This window comes from Rhinopithecus roxellana, chromosome 10, assembly GCF_007565055.1.
Source record: "Rhinopithecus roxellana isolate Shanxi Qingling chromosome 10, ASM756505v1, whole genome shotgun sequence".
Classification (NCBI taxonomy): domain Eukaryota; kingdom Metazoa; phylum Chordata; class Mammalia; order Primates; family Cercopithecidae; genus Rhinopithecus; species Rhinopithecus roxellana.
This window is the reverse complement of record NC_044558.1, coordinates 89675507-89695337: the sequence shown is the minus strand read 5'-3', so window position 1 is coordinate 89695337 and position 19831 is coordinate 89675507. Positions and strand designations below refer to the sequence as shown.

At 37.1% G+C, this 19831-nt stretch overlaps 1 protein-coding gene and 1 non-coding gene across 3 annotated transcripts in view; one reads left to right on the top strand and one right to left on the bottom strand.

Annotated features, from left to right (window-relative positions):
- Positions 1-19831, bottom strand: part of MED13L (mediator complex subunit 13L) — a 321844-nt gene that overhangs the window by 105227 nt on the left and 196786 nt on the right. The gene's annotated exons all lie outside the window — the stretch shown is intronic.
- LOC115900107 lies at positions 19597-19703 on the top strand. The gene has a single exon (XR_004059787.1). It is a non-coding gene; the product is annotated as a U6 spliceosomal RNA (small nuclear RNA).

Here is a 19831-nt window from a genome sequence, read left to right as displayed (position 1 = left end):
AATATTTTCAATCTGTGGTTGGTTGAATCCTTGGGTGCAGAACCCACAGATATGGAGGGCCAGTTGTACTTATTTCTTATGAAAAGAGGTCAATTTGATTAAGCTTCTGTGTTCCTAAAAAATTTAGAATCTGGGGCCCCAGATGCTTGGGGAAGAAAGCATGACCAGGAAGGCAAGAAGCTTTTTTTTTTTTTTTTTTTTTTAAATTATACTTTAAGTTCTAGGGTACATGTGCATAACGTGCAGGTTTGTTACATATGTATACTTGTGCCATGTTGGTGTGCTGCACCCATCAACTCGTCATTTATATCAGGTATAACTCCCAATGCAATCCCTCCCCCCTCCCCCTCCCCCCTCCCCCCTCCCCCCTTCCCATGATAGGCCCCGGTGTGTGATGTTCCCCTTCCCGAGTCCAAGTGATCTCATTGTTCAGTTCCCACCTATGAGTGAGAACATGCGGTGTTTGGTTTTCTCTTCTTGTGATAGTTAGGCAAAAAGCTTTGACAACAGCTTACTTGATGTCTCAGCTGGAGAAGGGACTTCCCAGGGTCTCGCTAATACTCAGCAAGTCTAACAGTGAACTACTTTGGCGAAGGCAGACAAGCAAGATTGCTTAAACACACAACAAAGCAACTGAGCCTTCTACGGTACTACACTGCCAAAGAGCAGATTCTTCTTACAGCTCTTCCATCTGACACTGGTACAGCACTGAGACTCATCACACCATTATGCACCTGATCTCCACATTGTAGAGCACTACTCAACTATAAATGGTGTGAGGACAAAGGCCCCATCAATTTTGTCCCCTGTTACATTCCCAGCATCTAGCACAATGTGTAGCATATATAGTAGGCTTTAAAATAAATATATGTGTCTATATGTATATACAGACAAGCAACAATGAAAGCACCTTTTAAGAAAAGCATCACTAGGTGATTTCATTGCTGTACAAACAACGGAGTGTACCTAGACAAACCTAGATGGTACACATTTTATTCATATAAAAATGTTATAGGGAAAATCAAATGTCCCAGCACCATTATTAAATATTAATCATTTCTCTTACTTGATCTGCAATGCCAATATCAAGTGCCATACATCAGGCTTCTACATATGCTCCATCATAATCTTTTGGGGCTACTGTCATATATGCAGTCCATAGTAGGCTGAGGTGTCATTATGCAGTGCGTACGTGTGTGTATATGTGTCTGAAAATAGTATTTACATGGATGGTATGCTCTTAAGTAAGAACTGGGAGGATGGCAAAATACACACACACACAGACACACACACACACACACACACACACACACACACACACACATATATACGCTGAGTATAATAAATAGATGGCAAAAATAAAGAAAAGTATCTTACCACTTCACTTTCACCATCACAGTGTCATACTGATTTTTCACAATATGATCTGAAGATAATTTGAAGAAATTATGTTAAATATGAGATATCACATTAGTAAATTTCCCTCCAAGGCAAGATTACATGTAGACTATTTAATATTCCTTCTGACCAGATCTGAGCTTTATTTATAAACAGTTTGTAAGATTCTGAAGAAAATATGATTGCAATACAGTAAGATCTCTTTCTGTATTCTGGCAGCACATCAAAAGACATGTCCCAAGAGGCCTAATACTGCATGGTCAGCAAAGAGGAAAAGTGAAAGAAGTCTTCTACTTTGCTGTTTCTCCGAAAAGGGAATCATATTAGGCCATTAAGTAGTCAGATACATTATTTTATTGCTTGCAAAACCCTTGGGTAATAAAGAATGAGTACAAATTGCCACAGGCAGTTTTGGAAGAAAAACAGAACTGTGAAAAACAATGACAGCTGCTTTACTGCAGCACTGGACAAATGCAGTAAAGAAAACAGTACATCAGTTGCAGTTTTCCTGCTTAAGTAGAGCGCTCTCCCATGTATGAGAAGCAGCTATAGAAGCACGTAACTCTGCAGAATCTGTGTGTAAATGCACAAGTAGGACAAGGGTGATAGATTGTAAATGGATTTGTAAAAGCTATCAAGTCATATTCAGTCTTTGACTCTCTCTCTCTCTCACTCACACACACACACACACACACACACACACACACAAACACACAGAGTTCCATTTTCTTTTAAATAATAAGATTGAGGAGCAGCTACAGTGAAAAGCCTGTGCACTCTGGACACACAAAAGTAAAAAAGGTAAACAGTTTTCATTGAGAGGAACATTAACATTTTTCAACGAGGATGCTTGCTAAGACAAAAATAAAGAGTGGTATTTCTTTAATGTGGCCTATGAGCGAAGAAAACAATTTACTTTCTATGCAAAGAAAACTCATTTGTATCACACCTTGCACAGGTAAACAGCAAGAATGAGTGATTCATTTTCACGGGATTAAGAGAATGCAACTGGACTCACATTTTTAGCCTTGCTTGAAAAATGCTGTTAAATGTCATATGTTCTTCTTCTTTTTTTTTTTTTTTTTTTTTTTTTTTTTTTTTTTTTTTTTTTTTTTTTTTTTTTTTTTTGAGACGGAGTCTTGCTCTACCGCCCAGGCTGGAGTGCAGTGGCCGGATCTCAGCTCACTGCAAGCTCCGCCTCCCGGGTTTACGCCATTCTCCTGTCTCAGCCTCCCGAGTAGCTGGGACTACAGGCGCCCGCCTCGTCGCCCGGCTAGTTTTTTGTATTTTTTAGTAGAGACGGGGTTTCACCGTATTAGCCAGGATGGTCTCGATCTCCTGACCTCGTGATCCGCCCGTCTCGGCCTCCCAAAGTGCTGGGATTACAGGCTTGAGCCACCGCGCCCGGCCAATGTCATATGTTCTTCTAAAGACTACTCAAACTTCATTGCTGTGCTACTTTAAGGTATTATGTGAGAATTTTATTTACTTTCAATGTCAAGAACCGCAACTACTTCTGCACCAATCTAATATATACTTCTACAGTGTTACATTTTTCAAAGTATGAGAATCCTGTAAAACTATGATTATAAACAATGTGAGAATTTTACATTTAATTACAGAATCTCATAAGAGCTTTTTATCTGTAACAAAAAACAGAAGACCCCTAACTTGTGAATTTTCAACTTTCAAAATTGTATAATAAAGAAAGAAAAACCTCTAGAGCAAAAGTGCATCAACTCTACCAGCTACCAACAAATGGCGAAAGCAGTCACAGGCAGCCATTCCAACACCACCTGCTACTTCACCTTCGACAGCTGGACAGGTTCATGCTTAAGTTTCATCAAGTTTTAAATAACTGACTCTATTAAGTTTAACAAACAAAAGCATTACAAATAAGAAATGTATAACCAACCACAACAAAGTAAGAGATTTTAACAACTGAAGGTTGATAAGAAAATGATGAATGTTTTTGCAAGTGGAAACAATTGTGGAGGACAAACTGAACCATGCAACACTGGAAATACACTGACACACAATCAAAAACAATCAACAAGAGATGGAAAAAAAGCTCTAAGAGAATTATAAACAGAGAAAATGAAACCTATAAAAACTATTTTATTAAACACTCCTATCAACTAAAAAATACATCCATAATATTTGTATATTTGTTTTTCTAATTTTCTACGTGTACCTCTGTATTTCATTCAATCTAAGAAATACATCAACTATTACAACCAATGAAATATGGTATTTGACTAATGTATTATGTATGTTATAAAGCATATACAAAGTTGGAATTTTCAAAGGAAACAAACAAGAGACACAGGGATTCTAGTATTCTTCTCCCTGCACTTTAACAGACCTTTTTGCACAACAGTTCGGGGATCCTCAATCAGAATATAGGATGAAATAAGTACAATGGTAGATGTTAGATCTCAATATAATGCTACTGAAAAGCAGATGCCTCATCTCCCCTATTACATTTATTATATATCGGATATCAACATCTGTGATAAACCTGACAAAACAAGCAAAAAAGCATGAAACAAATATTTCTTATAAAGTATCCCCACAAAGTTATTCATTAGAGTAATGATGTTGTAGGAGTGAAAGGCATAGATTTTAGAGTCAGACCAACTTGGATTTGTAGCATGGTTATCTATGCCAGTCACTATTAAACACCAGACACTTGCATATTCTCATCTACAAAATGAACATAACAATCCTTACTTCACAGAATGAAAATAAGGATGAACTGTGAGTAAGTGCATATATACAGCTTGTAGCAAATGTTCGGAACCCATCAAGACTCACTAAAGGACAACAAAGAGATTATTCATGGCAACTTACTTCATCTGTTTAATCACACTAGATTACCAAAGTGCTAGCCAGAAAGATGGTATGTGAAAGGGTTTGACTTTAACCAGTCTAATTCACTTAAGTCACTTTTAGGTACCACAATTTCTGACACAGAGTATGAACCCTCAGACCAAAGCCCATTTTTGCTTATAGATTTGAGTAAAGATAAATACAGGAAATGTACCAACAATGAGCAAACATACTGGCCTCTTTATCCAACATAAGGTCCAGGGTACAGGGGCTCTTCATTAATCTAGCACTGGAAAGTTCTATGTGCCTGCTGTAATCAGCCTCAGATGCATCTGACAGCTGACAGTACCAATGGAACAACAAAGCACACTGTGAACAACACAGGCCAGAAGAATCTCCACAACAGCAAGGCTCATTTCAACAGGACAGTTTTCTTAATAAGTGCTTTTAAAACAAATACCAATTAAATACAAATTTACTGATAATATGATCTGTAAGGCTACATATTTTGCTAATTATCATTTATCAAGCACTACCACTTCTTAAACACAAACACTCCTGATACATTGTTTAAGATTTCCAAAATGATCAACTAAAGGATTATTGGTCACAAACCGAAGTATGGATGGCAAAAATCTTGACACCACTTGTGGGAAACAGGACAGTAGAATAACTGGAGTATATATGTGTTTTCTGACCTCTGCTGCCTCTGTTTATTGCCCTAGGATTGGTAACAGCTATGCTCAGAATAAGAAATCTGAATTCCATCTACTAACTTGAATTGACTTTCTACATGTGCTTTTCAGAATGTCAGTGTTTTAAATTTGAACTCTTAATTTACATTTTAAGGACTCCAGTCTATACTCTCCCTGAAACTGTCAAGATTCTAACCTGAAATAGTATCTGTCTGTTCTTGTTGTGTACTACCATACACTACCACTGGCATCGCTTTTAATGTGCTCATGGTGGTTCACATGAAAAGAATGTATGTTTCCAAACTATAAGCATTTATTTTGGGGGGGTGGGGTGCACATCCCTAATTTAAGGTTCAAAACTTGAGAACTCTGGTTATAACCTGGGGAATGAACTGGATACAAGAGTGAAGGTAGTCAAGAGAATGCAGCACTAATGTCATTACTGAGTGCCATGAGAATGAAAAAGATACTGCCTCCCTTTAAATGTCTGGGAAAACTCATGCCCCAAGAAACGCAGAGCCTCTGTCTCATTCAATGTGGACATCTTCTCCCCACAACAGCCCATAAAAGCAAAGTCTATATGCCAGAAACAAGAATAGAAATGGAAGATAATGCCAAAAGAATCCTGAGCAGCCCTATTAAAGATGATACGTGGAACCGAGACTCGTTGGCTGGCTGAACTCACTTCCCATTAAGAATAACTCTAACTTTTGTCCATCTCCCTAGTAGATGCTGCTTAGCCAACTCCCTTCACGTGTCACTGTTCAGGAAGATGAGATTTAGTGACATGTATTAACAATGGGCAAGTATGTGGGTAACTTTAAGTATCACCAACCATTGGTTTTCTCATTTTATTTATTTTTGCTTCATTAATAAAGCTTATTTGTACTTCCCATTTGTTTTCCTTTGTACTTCTTTTAAGTATTAGGCAGATGAATGCTTTTCTAATAAAGTTTCTTGTAAAGACTGGTTGAAACTAAGTCTTCTTTGGTACTGACGTTTCAGGTATCAATTAATTGCACAGAAGATAAGGGTCTAATGAATGTGTTCATTTGTGGTATTTTGTGAATATAGTATTTGATATATTTACCATGACCAGTCTATTGCTTTTCTCTTTAGTGCATTCCAAATTCAAAATGGTCCAAAATCCAAAACTTTGTGAGCACCAACATAACACCACGAATGAAAAATTCCACACTTGCCCTCAAATAATGGGTCATTACCAAAACAGTTAAAACTGTTTCATGCACAAAAATCACTAAAAATATTGTATAAAACTACCTTCAGGATACGTGTATAAGATGTATAGGAAACACAAATGAATTTCATGTTTAGACTTGGGTCACATTCCCAAGATATCTCATTATATATTTGCAAGTATTTCAAAATCCAAAAAAATCCAAAATTTGAAACACTCCTGGTCCCAAGCACTTTGGATAAAGAGCACTCAACCTGTACTGCTGGTTTTCGAGTACTTCTTAAAAATTTTTAATGAAACCACCAAAATGCAGTTATAATTACATTCAAGTTTTATAAAGTGTAAGTATCTCTCACTCTTGGCATGATTCATTAAGGGCTAAAAGAGATAAAGTAACTGCCAGGGGTCATGTCCAAGGGCAGGAGCTATTATAAGACAGGCAACTAACTGTAATCCCAACACACATTTTGGGGTCCGAAAGTCCAGAATTTAAATCCCAAATCCACATTAATAGCTATCTGACCTTTTAGCAAGTCACATAATCTCTCTGAGCTTTACTTTTAACATCTGTAAAATGGGAATGCTATCATTTACCTCTCAAGGCTGTTAGGAGGATTAAGTGAGGTATCTAATTAGCAGATACATATGAACTAGGTCAAGGCACTCTCCTAAGCACTTTTTAATATTAACTCATTTCATCTCCATAATCCTAAATTCTCTCTTTTACAGATGAACTAAAACAGAGAGGTTAAATAACTTTTACTTCTCTAAGGTACAAAGCGGCAAAGTCAAGATATGAATCCAGGCAGTCTGGCCTCAAAGTTCAGGCTCTTTAGTACCACACTAAGATGCTTCTCATAGGATCTAAAACACTCGCCTGGCACCTAACATAATGATGAGAATGATGATAAATTATACAATGCCAAGAATAATATATAAGCATACCGCACCCTAGAGGCCCTTAAAGATGGTCTTGATTGAGACAGCATACAAAGTACACAAGTACATCAAGATTAAATTTACATGGCACAGAAATCTTTAAAGATACAAATTAATGCTACCACTTTCGGAATTTAGAAGAAAACATCAACATTCCAAGTTCAAAAATCACTGTTTCCCAGCATGAGTGCCTAGATTTTCTCTTGACATTGTTAAGTGAATGTTACAAATAATTGGCAGCTAATATTTTGGTCCTCTCAATATGTAGCACTCAATTTCAATTATAAACTAATGATATTAATTTTTGAAAGAAAATAGTCAAGTGTACTTTAATATAAAGATTCAGAAGAGAATAAAATTTACTAATTTCTTTTCAAAAAATCAGTATTTTTTAATAAAATAATAAATGTTGATTGAAGAAACTGAAATATACCAGGATACAGAGAAGACATCACCACCACCAGCAGTTCAGTATCAGCTTTACTTTTCAATGTAGTTTGAGACATTAAATTTTACAAATAAACGACTTATTTTAATTTTGGAAATAGATAAAATTTCATGAACCGAAATAATCACTGTCAAGGTGTTTCAAAAAAGAAATGTGATTCAAACAGGTGAAACATTAACTCCACATAAAATTGTTTTAAAATAATAAATAATTTTCTCCACTTGCTTTCATTGTTGTTGGGTTTTGTTTTGAGACAGTTTTGCTCTTGTTGCCCAGGCTGGAGTGCAATGGTGCAATCTCAGCTCACCACAACCTCCGCCTCCCGGGTTCAAGGGATTCTCCTGTCTCAGCCTTCCGAGTAGCTGGGATTACAGGCATGCACCACCATGCCTGGCTAATTTTGTATTTTTAGTAGAGACAGGGTTTCTCCACGTTGGTCAGGCTGGTCTCAAACTCCAGACCTCAGGTGATCCGCCCACCTTGGCCTCCCAAAGTGCAGGGATTACAGGTATGTGCCACCGCGCCCGCTCCACTTCTTATGCTTAATGTAAACTAAGTTCAGTCAGATGATGTTTGACTGAATTCAAATAAAATGTTTTTAAAAATTTCAACTTTATAAAATGAGTCATATGTTTAAAAACTGATTACTAATTAATGACAAAACTTGGAATTAAAGTTCATTCTCTTCCACAGTACAGATAAGGCCAAATCACTCAATAGGCATTACCCAAGCATAACATGTTTTAGCTTCTAAATATGGAATACTCTTATGAAAACAGACTTTCAGGGAGAACCAATACTATTTACATTAACATCTATTTACATTAGCACCTATTTACATTAACACCTATTTAGAAGACCTCTATGCTTTCAGCACATTATATCAGCATTCCTTTTGCCCCTGTTCCCAAAGGCCAATCTCAAAATCTAAGCCTTGCATCAGCCAATAGAAGGCAAGGAAAACACAAAGTAATCAAGTAAATTGCCCCTTTCTCTCTTCCCCTCAACCCCTGTTCAACTGGCAAACACTAATAGTATTATAAACTCTTTCTAGGTCCTACCATCGAAGCTAAAGGCTGATTTAATATTATTTTATTTCACTCTAATTTATAGGGCAGATAAGGCTATTTCTGCACCTTTCAATGTTCTAACTAGTAACAATTAACACTTAATGTTTCAAATGATCCTTTAAACATCTTTTATTGTCATTTTCAATCATGAGTGAGCTCAAATCAATCAGATTAGTAAAAAGCACTCCAATACGGTGGTAACTCAGAGTTCAGAATCAGTCTGGAGAAACAGCTCCTTATATCTCAGGCAATTTAACTTGAAAAAGTTCAGCTTCTACACCTTATTTGATTTAATGTTAATCAAGCTAGAAGTAGTTTTTATTATATGCTTAAATGGTTTTCTAAGCAAGAGTTTTTATTTGCCATCTGAAGAACAAGCAGGCTTCTCATTCTATAGATACTCTTGTTAAAGACCCTTTATGCACTACGTTCAACTACAGTGATAAGCCTCAAGGAATATTTTCATCATATTATGTGATTAGTGATTAAACAAAACAAGCATTACTTAAGAGGAATTTTATAAAACCCTGGAGTTCCCAGAAATATTACATATGTATATGTGCCAAAACTGATTAGCATACTAAATTACATTTTATGTCAAGGTGATGTGTAGAGTCAGACCCAGTCTGGGCCAATAAACATTATTTTATATGGGCCATGCTCTAACTCCTTCAAACTACTATTACAACACCAACACCACTACTTAAATTCCCTTTCTGCTCCATATTCCCATTTCCAGTCATACTACCCTGGTAAAAGTACTACGGGCTCATAAATTAGCTCACTGAAGGATACAGAAGTTGTGATCTGATTTGAAATGCATGGGATTAGATTTTTATTCACATTGGATGTTGCCTAAACAATCCCGGCTCCATTTTGCAACTTCTCCCATTTGTAAAACTTCCCTTTAACTGGAACAAGCAACTGGAGAAAAGGATTAATAGGAAACCTGGCACTATAGTTCACCAAATAACGCAGTACACAAGTAGACACAGGCCTGTGGGGAAATACAATCAGGACCAGCCACTGAATGCAATTGCTTTTTGAGTCTAAAGATAAAACAGCTTGATTCTTGGATTGTCTGATGACAGCATGAAACTAAAAATCACAGGCATTTATTGTGGGAAAGGTCCTTTAAAACGAAATGGTCCAAACCCCTTGTTTTCTTGATGAACAATGGAAAAGAATTAGACTAATTTCAATCCAAATATTCACATGCCTGCTATGTGCTGTGTATTAGTTCACAAACTGAATTTTGTAAAGAGACTTCTTTAGTATACACATGAAACATGCCTGTTTACAATACACAGTTTTTGTTTTGTTTTGTCTTGTTTGGCTGGCGGGGGGCGGGGGGGGGGGATGGAGTCTGGCACTGCCTCACAGGTTGGAGTGCAGTGGCGTGATCTCGGCTCACTGCAACATCCGCCTCCTGGGTTCAAGCAATTCTCCTGCCTCAACCTCCTGAGTAGCTGGGATCATAGGCACACGCCACCACGCCTGGCTAATTTTTGTATTTTTAGTAGAGACAGGGTTTCACCATGTTGGCCAGGCTGGTCTCGAACTCTTGTAAGCCACCATGCCAGACCCACAGTTCACTTTTAAGTCTACAAAATTAACTGAGAGGCAGTACAGATTTGTGGGAAGAACAGAAATCCAAGCACTGGAATCACTTAGTAAATTAAATACTGTGGTGTTTTATGCAAATCATTCAACTTCTTACTTATTATAGATGGGCAATCTTACGTCACAAGTCCTTCCAACTCCAGTAACAAAACAAATTAGGTTCATTTGTTAAAAAAAATAGCATTGAGTCATTTGAAAGTCCACACTTGGATACTAGGAATTTGAATTAAAATTAAAAGTATTTAGTTCTGCTTAATATTATGGTAATTATAAGCAAAATTACTTGTATACGGATAAAATGTAAGAATATTCTGAAAGAATATATTAGAGACCATTCATCGTATGTCTGGTGAAAACGGGAAACAGAAGGTAAAGAATGGGACTTCTGTTTCCCAACGTGCAGTCTCTTACACTGCCTAATTCTTTCATGGGCATGTATTATTTTTATAATTTTTCAACTCTAATTTTTAAAAAAAGTACTTAAATCATGGAAGGCAATGCAATATAGCAGAAAGTTCTTTCTACTGGACTAGAAAAGGAGAGAAAAGACTTCTAGTCCGGCTCCAGTTAGCTCTGTAAGCTTGGGACGTCTACATAAGCTTGGGAAGTCTATATGAGTTCCAACATTCTCTCTTATGAAAACAAGAATGAAACTACATTGCTTCACCATCCCACTGTACTCGATGTTATATTAACTGGTCTTAGGTTACTATTCTCTCATTTTGTTCAGTGCATTCATCAAACACTAAAAGAAGAACAAGAAGAACTAAATGAACGTAAGAGTGTAGAAATTAATTTCTCTATAATCAAAATAATTGATTGAAAAACTATCAAGAGTTCTGGAAATGTTTAATTTGCCAAAGAAAAGGAGAGAAGAAATAAAAGATAAACTTGGTGAAAACCCAAAATCTATTATTGAGGAAGGTAAATAAACATATGTTCAGCCCTTGACCTGAGCTGATTTTATCAGAATGTTTTCCAAACATATGTCAGTAATTAAATTTTTGAAATCTTCTAAATCACATAAATTACACCTCTGGTAGGGATTGTGAGATGATATTATCTTCTGTTTCCTAATTGAGTGATGGATCATACCTTCTTTCTCTAAATACTAATTCAATTACTTATCTCCCTAATGATGGATCTGAATGCATGAAATTACTCTTTTCAACTTAAGATTCACCCTGTATCAGAGAAGAATAAGATGCATGATTGCATTTTTCTTCACAGCTTTATGTGACTGCTAACAGGGTCATGTGGTTATCAAAGCCGCTTTCTCACGATTTATTATTAATATGTATTTATTGCAGTTTTCTCCCCAATCACATACCTTAAATAAAACATACTGTTAAACATTAAAACTTGAAGTCTGGTTGGGAGCAGTGACTCATGCCTGTAATCCCAGCACTTTGGGAAGCCAAGGCGAGGGGATCAGTTGAGGTCAGGAGTTCGAGACCAACCTGGCCAACATGGCAAAACCCCGTCTCTACTAAAAATACAAAAATTAGCCGGGCGTGGTGGTGCGAGTCTATAGTCCCAGCCACTCAGGAGGCCGAGGCAGGAGAATTGCTTGAATCCAGGAAGCAGATGTTGCAGTGAGCCAAGATCTTGCCATTGCACTCCAGCCTGGATGACAGAGTGAGACTCTGCCTCAAAACAACAACAAAAAACTCAAAGTCTTCTTTAACATTTAAAATATGCCCAATTTTTAAGTTTTAAAAGAATACTTTTTCTTTTATGTCACCTAATAGACAAAATGAATAAAGGAGGGGGAAAAAATGACATCTTCTTTCTTCCATAACTCTAAGTTTGGCTAAATGTTACAAAGAAATGTATCTGTCCTTCAAAAAATTGTATCTTCTAATTTACTATTAAGCACCAGTCACCGAATATCTAGGCAAATGTTCAAGAGGCAGACAGAAAGCCTAACCACTCCATACTCCTGTTCTCTCTTCTTTTGGCCCTAAGATTCAAATTGATTGGAGACACCTGACTATACTAAAAATTTTCACTTTGGCAGCTCTAAAGGAAGGCACAGACCATGTGACTACCACAAGGGACCCCTTGACAGAACGGCATCCAGCTTAGCCTCTTAGAGCAAGTATGCAGACCACTGCATATAAATTCGGAGAATGTGTAAGAATGGAAACCATTTTCTTCTTCCTAAATATGTATTTAAATACCCTGCTTGGAGCTTTACTGTGCAAGCAAGGTTCATTTAAAACAAAAACAGAATTAGGAATCTTCTTCAAAGTCTAGAAGGCTCTACAGTGTCTGGTCTCCACAAATAGTTTGTCCATTGTTTGCCATTAAACTTTCTAACCCAGAGGCTACAAAAAATGAATGATCACTGTTTTTTGTTTCTTCTTTAATATTTCACACTTAACATTAAACCACTGTATCTTACCTTTTTCATTTTTGGGGGGAAATGAGGTATTTATTATTTATTTGCTAAGATTAAGCGCAAGAAACTTGGAATCAGACTGTTCTAGCAGCTGCCCCTTTGCAGTGTGACCTTGGTCAAGTTATTTATCCCCGTGTATCTCAATTCCTTTAACTAAAATTAGGAGTATCACTACTACTACCACTTAATCTCACAAGGCTACTGTGGGGGTTAACAAGACATAAAGACTGTACAAGTAGTTTGCATAAACGTCCTGCCTTTCTCCTTTAAAATGTGCTCTCAGCACTTTCTAGATATGTGTAATATGATTCCCTAGGACTCCATTTCCTCAGCTGTAAAACCAAAGAAAATAACACAAAGTACCAGGTATGTAGTGAACACTGGAAATAATTTATGTAAAGCATTTATCAGCACAGTATCTCAAAAAATGCTAGCCCTAACTTACAAATAAGAGATCCTTTTCCTTCCAACTTGAAGCTGTGCTACTGAACATCTTCATGTTGTTGCTTTTGATCCTGCCATTTCAGTTTGTCTTTGAGTACACATCTAGACCTGCAAGCTCCAGGAAATAGACTTCCTTTCTGCTAACCCCTTCCCTTAAAGTTTGAAGAAGATGCCAAGCAATTAAATTCATCCAGAACAGCTATAGTGGCACCAGACAGTACCATAAAGAATATGCTATAATAGGTTTCAGGTGTTTCTCAACTGCAGTAGTGTGAGATACGCTCTAGCCTCAAAAAATTAACATGAGCCATAGGAGCCGGAAGATTTTAAGTGCTAAAATCCTTGGCAGGAGACAAAACAAAATAATACAAAAGACACTTAATGGGGGCCAAGCATGGTGGCTCATGCCTGTAATCCCAGCATACTGGGAGGCTGAGGACAGAGGACTGCTTGAGACCAGGAATTCAACACTGGCCTGGACAACATAGTAGGACTCTATCTCTACAATAAATACACAAATTAGCTGGGCACAGTGGCACACACCTGCAGTCTGTTACTCAGGAGGCTGAGGCAGGAGGACTGCTTGAGCCCAGTAGTTGGAGGCTGCAGTGAGGTATCATCACACTACTGCATTCCAGCCTGGGTGACAGAGCAAGGTTTTGTCTTATAAACAAAACAGAACCCAAAAACTACAAAACGCACTCACTAAAAACAGTCCCAGGGCACATTAATGAATTCTGCAAAAGCAAGGGGTCAAGAGCAGTTGGGAGAAGTTATATATGAATCACCGTAATATTGTGACAAGTTTGAACTAAGCCCTCAAAAGAAGGCTTGCTTTTGAGGGTTTTTTAAAGCTATTTTTTTAATCTTTAAGTATCAAGACCATGTTTATCTGTAACCCTGGAATCACACAATTTTAACATGCAACTATCCCAATTTTTCAGTCATTACTGCCAATTCTGGAAAGCAATTCACCATCTTTTATACATCATGGGCCCAAAGGGCAGAGCACAAATGAACATAAAATAATCTCTCTGCTACTCTCTGGGTCTCAAGAGTCCTATTTTTAGGGCAACGTCTTCGTATCTTCCAAAGCTGCTAAGCATGCATTTTCCTCTCCAGTCAGCGCAGTCTTTCCTTGAGACACCACGGTGACGTGTGTCTTCTTACTGCTGCTTCCCTCCTCCTGATTCCAACCCAAGCCATCCAAACCTTACAGGCTTGTCAAAACCAACTTCATAAATATCTCTTCTTTACTAGAGCCCACATCAGTATCTACCTGTTTTCACCTTCTTACCATCTATTTAACAGATCAACATACTAATTATAACAGTGTCTTGCCTCTAATGGCTTTAAATGCTTATGTCTTATCTTCATAATACTGAGTTCCTCGGCAGGACTTCATAAAGTTATTTTACTCATGTCCACTAATGGCCAAAGCAAGATCATTTTTCTTTGTGAAAAACTACTGTTAGAAGAGCTACTCATAGAATATAGATAACAAAACACATATATTAGGAAATTAGTAAATAAGGTAGAACAAGTATTTAGAGTGAATATAAAGTATCTTTTTGCTTTCAGTTGACAGTCATATATGCATATGCTTGGACTGAATGTCATAACTGTTAAGTAAAAATAAAGGAATGGAACAATGGGCAGAGTATGTATACCACTGGATATACTATCTGTATAAGAAAGGGAATATATACATACACATTTGTGTACATATGCACAGACTAATCTCTGAAAGGATGGAAATGAACTGGCAATAGGGTTTAACACTAGAAGAAAAACTGGGTGGCCAGGCACTGGATATAGAAGACTTACTTTCTCACCCTATACCATTTTATGCTGCTAAATTTTGTACCATTTACATGTATTTTCAATTCCAAATGATAAATGGAATAAAATAGCTTATTTATTGAAAGGAAAACAGTTTTTAGGTATACATATTTTAGTAAATTAATTAAATAATTGGCTGAGTGCTGTGGCTCACGCCTGTATTCCCAACACTTCGGGAGGCTGAGGCGGGCGGATCATCTGCGGTCAGGAGTTCAAGACCAGCGTGGCCAAGATGGTAAAACCCTGTCTCTACTAAAAATACAAAACATTAGTCACTCATGGTGGCACCTAACTGTAGTCCCAGCTACTCGGGAGGCTGAGGCATAAGAGTTGCTTGAACCCGGGAGCCGGCGGCTGCAGTGAGCTAAGATCGCACCACTGTACTCCAGCCTGGCAACAGAGTAAGACTTTGTCTCAAAAAAAAAAAAAAAAAGAAAAGAAAAGAAAACAAAAGTTAAAATGCTCTGCTGTGCATAGGATTTATTATGATAAAGACTCAAACATTCATCCAATCATTTCTTGGGCAATTATAAATGCCAGCCTCTATGCAATTATGTAGAGATGAATTATTTTAACACTTTATAAGTCATAATCATTTTTACATATAATTTATAAACATTATTAGTGAAAGCAGAATAAATAACTGTGAAAAAATAGTGCTTATGAAACTAGAAAGGCCTGAATTTAAATCCAGGATGCTAGACTTTGTAGATGGGGCATGGCTCTCAGCTAATTACTTAATTTGTCTTAACGCTAACATCCCTCTTAAGAGCAGAGTTCAGCAAACTATAACCCCAAGGCAAATTACATCCTGCCACCCATTTCTTGTAAATAAAGCTTTACTGGAACAATCCATGCGTATTTGCTTACATATCATCTATGGCTGCTTTCTCAGTACAATGTGAGACTTGACTAGTTTTGATAGAGCCCATGTACCCCACAAAGCCAAAAATACTAATTATCTGGTCCTTTATTACAATAAAAGTTCACCCACCCCTCCTAAAAGTAATACGCATACAAACCACATCTACTTTGAAATTGTCTAAGAATATAAAATCTCAGGATATGTATCCTAGAGCAAAGAAAAAGAAAAAAATAAAAAATAAAAAAGACTAAAAATTTAAAAAAGAATATAAAACGCCATTCCAAGTAGGAAGCAGGTCAAAACTATTTCAGAATGACATCAAGACATTATTAATCTTCTTCACTCCTCCTCCAAGTGTACAGTGGAGTTTTCCAGAGGCTACATGGAATTGTGATGGCAAAAGACTACAACACAGCTGTGTTCACTTAAGCCAGATATTAAAGAAATCTGCAAAAACAGTGCCATTATTCTTACCACATTTTGTTTTAAAACATAATTGTTTTAGTTAAAATACAGTCATTCATGTTAACATGTAGTGGGTTTATTATTATTATTATTTTAAAAGTCAGACATAACTTTTCTCAGTTTTATTTGTTGGTGGTGGTGGTAGTGGTGGTGGGTTTTTTTGAGACGGTCTCGCTTTGTCACCCAGACTGGCAGCGGTGTAATTACATTTCACTGTAGCCTCAAATCTCCCAGGCTCAAGCAATCCTCCCACCTCAGCCTCCCAAGTAGCTGGGACTACAGGAACACACCACCATGGCTAACACTGGTATTTTTTTGTAGAGACAGGGTTTTACCACGTTGCCTAGGCTCGTCTCGAATTTCTGGGCTCAAGCGATCCACCAGCCTCAGCCTTCCAAATTTCCTCTATTTGAATATTTTGTCATAAATATTGATAAGAATCCACATAAAAAAAAGCATCCTGGGGTCCTCACTTCTGTTAACAGGTGTTCTGAGATCCGAAAGTTATAGAGTAAGCTATACCAAGCTTGTCCAACCCGTAAACCGTGGGCTGCATATGGTCCAGAACAGCTTTGAATGCAGCCCAACACAAATTCATAAACTTTCCTAAAACATTTGAGATGTATTTTTTTTGTTGTTTTTGTTTTAGCTCATTAGCTATCATTAGTGCTAGTATATGTCACATATGGTCCAAGACAATTCTTCTTCCAATACGGCCCAGGGAAGCAAAAAGGTTGGACACCCTTGTGCTATATTATAACTTGAGTGCAACACAGTGGCATGATCAATTAGTCAACGAGAACAATTAGGCACAGAGGGCTGACCTTCTTTATATACTTGGCAGGGTTTAGATAAACAGAGTAGAGAATACACTTGGACAATCAGTGACACTACCACCATCCAGCAAGCAGTTTAAAAGAAAAATCTGACAAAAATAATTATAATAATGAGAAGTTCCCCAGAATACTTAAGAAATTTTATTCATAAGTTTGAAATAAGGTGAAAGAAGGACAGCTTGTCCTTTCAATGCCATATAGAGAGAAAGGTACATGTGAGGACCATCTAGCCCTCAGGTTCCCAAACTACATACCAAAGCACCCCAGAACACTATAGCAAATTCACAAGGACATTCTAAATTTTTTAGGAAAACAAAGTAACATCTGTCAGAGAACATGCAAACTACTAGCTCAAGTTCATAGTTTCAATATTAGACTGTATTAACTTACCTTCAATAAAGTCAAATATTTGTGAAACTGGTTTTTCGGTGGTAGCTGTGATACAAAGTAAAATCAATGCAGACAAAAAACAAGAGTAGTGATTTCTAGCCTGATTCTTTGGTTTGAGTTGTGCAGTGCTCAACAGGCATACACATCCTGTTAACAAGCAACTGCAGCTATTTAAGAATAAATTTTATTGTTTTATTGCAGTATGTGCATTATTTGCTTAAACAGTACATAAATACTTATTATTTGGACTTAGTAACTAGGACTGTTAGGTATTTCTTTTGGCCTAGGAATACCAAATTTAGTGAGGTTTTACATTAACTTGTAGATTTGTGGCTAGTAGGAACAGTTTCTGTCCTGACAAACAGAGAGCGTCTATTATGGCTTGCAGTCCTCAGGACATTAACCACTTTTGTAACTAACTCAGCAATCTTACCCATATTTTTCCTTTTTTTTTTTTTTTGAGACGGAGTCTCACTCTGTCTCCCGGGCTGGAGTGTGGTGGCGTGATCTCAGCTCACCGCAAGCTCCGCCTCCCAGGTTCATGCCATTCTCCTGCCTCAGCCTCCCAAGTAACTGGGACTACAGGTGCCTGCCACAGCATCCGGGTAATTTCTTGTATTTTTAGTAGAGACGGGGTTTCACCATGTTAGCCAGGATGGTCTCAATCTCCTGACCTCACGATCCGCCCACCTCGGCCTCCCAAAGTGCTGGGATTAGAGGCTTAAGCCACCACACCTGGCCTATCCTTATATTCTTTTATAAATTTTCTATAAAGTCCTAACTAGTCTAATGCTCCTTAAACTGCTTCTAACATCATACCTGTTCCCTCACTAATTAACGAGTTATAAAAATGTTTGGCAATTATTTGTTTTATATTTGCATTAGGATGCTAATTTTGTACTTTTGTAAACTACACTTTAGGATGCTGAAGTCCTTTTCTACTATATCTAGAAATAACTATTTTTAAAAGCCAAAATTTAAAGATTTCACTAATTACCAAGTACTTTGGAGGAATGTATGTATAAGAAAATATAAAGTATGGCATAAAAAAAGATTCTATACATACTCCTGTATTTAAATAGTGGATATATCTATATGTTAGAATATAATCCAACTATCTTGTAAGTCTATATGGTTTTCTATATTTTCTACCATTTAATAAATATATTCAGGCTGGGCACAGTGGCACACACCTGTAATCCCAGCACTCTGGAAGGCCAAGGCACTTGAGTTCGAGACCAGTCTGGGAAACATAATGAAACCCTGTCTCTACAAAAAATACAAAAATTAGCCAGGCATGGTGGCATGCTCCTATAGTCCCAGCTACTAAGGTGACTGAGGTGGGAGGATCACCTGAGCCCAGGAAGTTGAGACTGCAGTGAGCTGCGATCCTGCCACTGCACTCCAGCCTGGGCAGCAGAATGAAACTCTGTCTCAAAAAAATAATAAATATATTCGATCCTTTTGTAATCAGAAAAATACACAATAGACTTGTTTAAATGTTTGGGATGATCTATGAACACACTCTTTTTTAAAGAGTGCTATTAATGCAAGTTTTAAAAAAAGAATGAGTGAGTGATATAGAATTAAATTCCCTCCAAAGAAACATTTTAGTACTATTCATTAAATAGAGGGCTAAGGACAAAAGAATAAATGGCAATATTTGTATAATTAGTTACTTCCAATGACAGACTATGCCAGTAAACTAAATATAGAGATAACAACTTATTTTACTCTCAATTTTCCACTTATTCTAATTTTTTTTTACTTCATGTCAAATATTCTTATCTAGATCACTCTTTTCATTTGAAGCTACAGAAGTGACAAATGTGCCTAAGAAGGGAAAAGAAGGGGAAGAACTTTCACTTTGGGGGTATACTTATGAGGAACAGGTGAGGTGGGAGCAAAGTAAAAAGCAAAGGAGTAAATATGTCTCTATATGTACTGAATCATGTCCATCCAAATGAGAAAAAAAATCTAGAAGTGTTGATGGTTTGTAAGGAACTTGCTTCTTTCCACATCTGATAACTGACTCTGGATCCACTTCTTTCTGGGTCGCTTTTCACCTAGGCTGCCTCCTTTATTACCCAGAGTTGCTCTCTCATCTTATTAAAGATACTTGGCTCAGCACTACTTAGAACCTCCTCTTGTTCGCTTCAGAAGCAGATACACGAAAATTGGAACCATACAGAGAAGATTAACATGGCCCCTGCACAACCATGACATGCAAATTCATGAAGCAATCCACATTTTTAAAACTATAAAAAGAAAAAAATAAAGAGAACTGCATATTATGCATGAAATACTGAAAACAGACTACCACACTTGTAGTGGGTCTAACAGTCAAAAGGCCTCTTTACAACTACATGTGAATGAATGTAA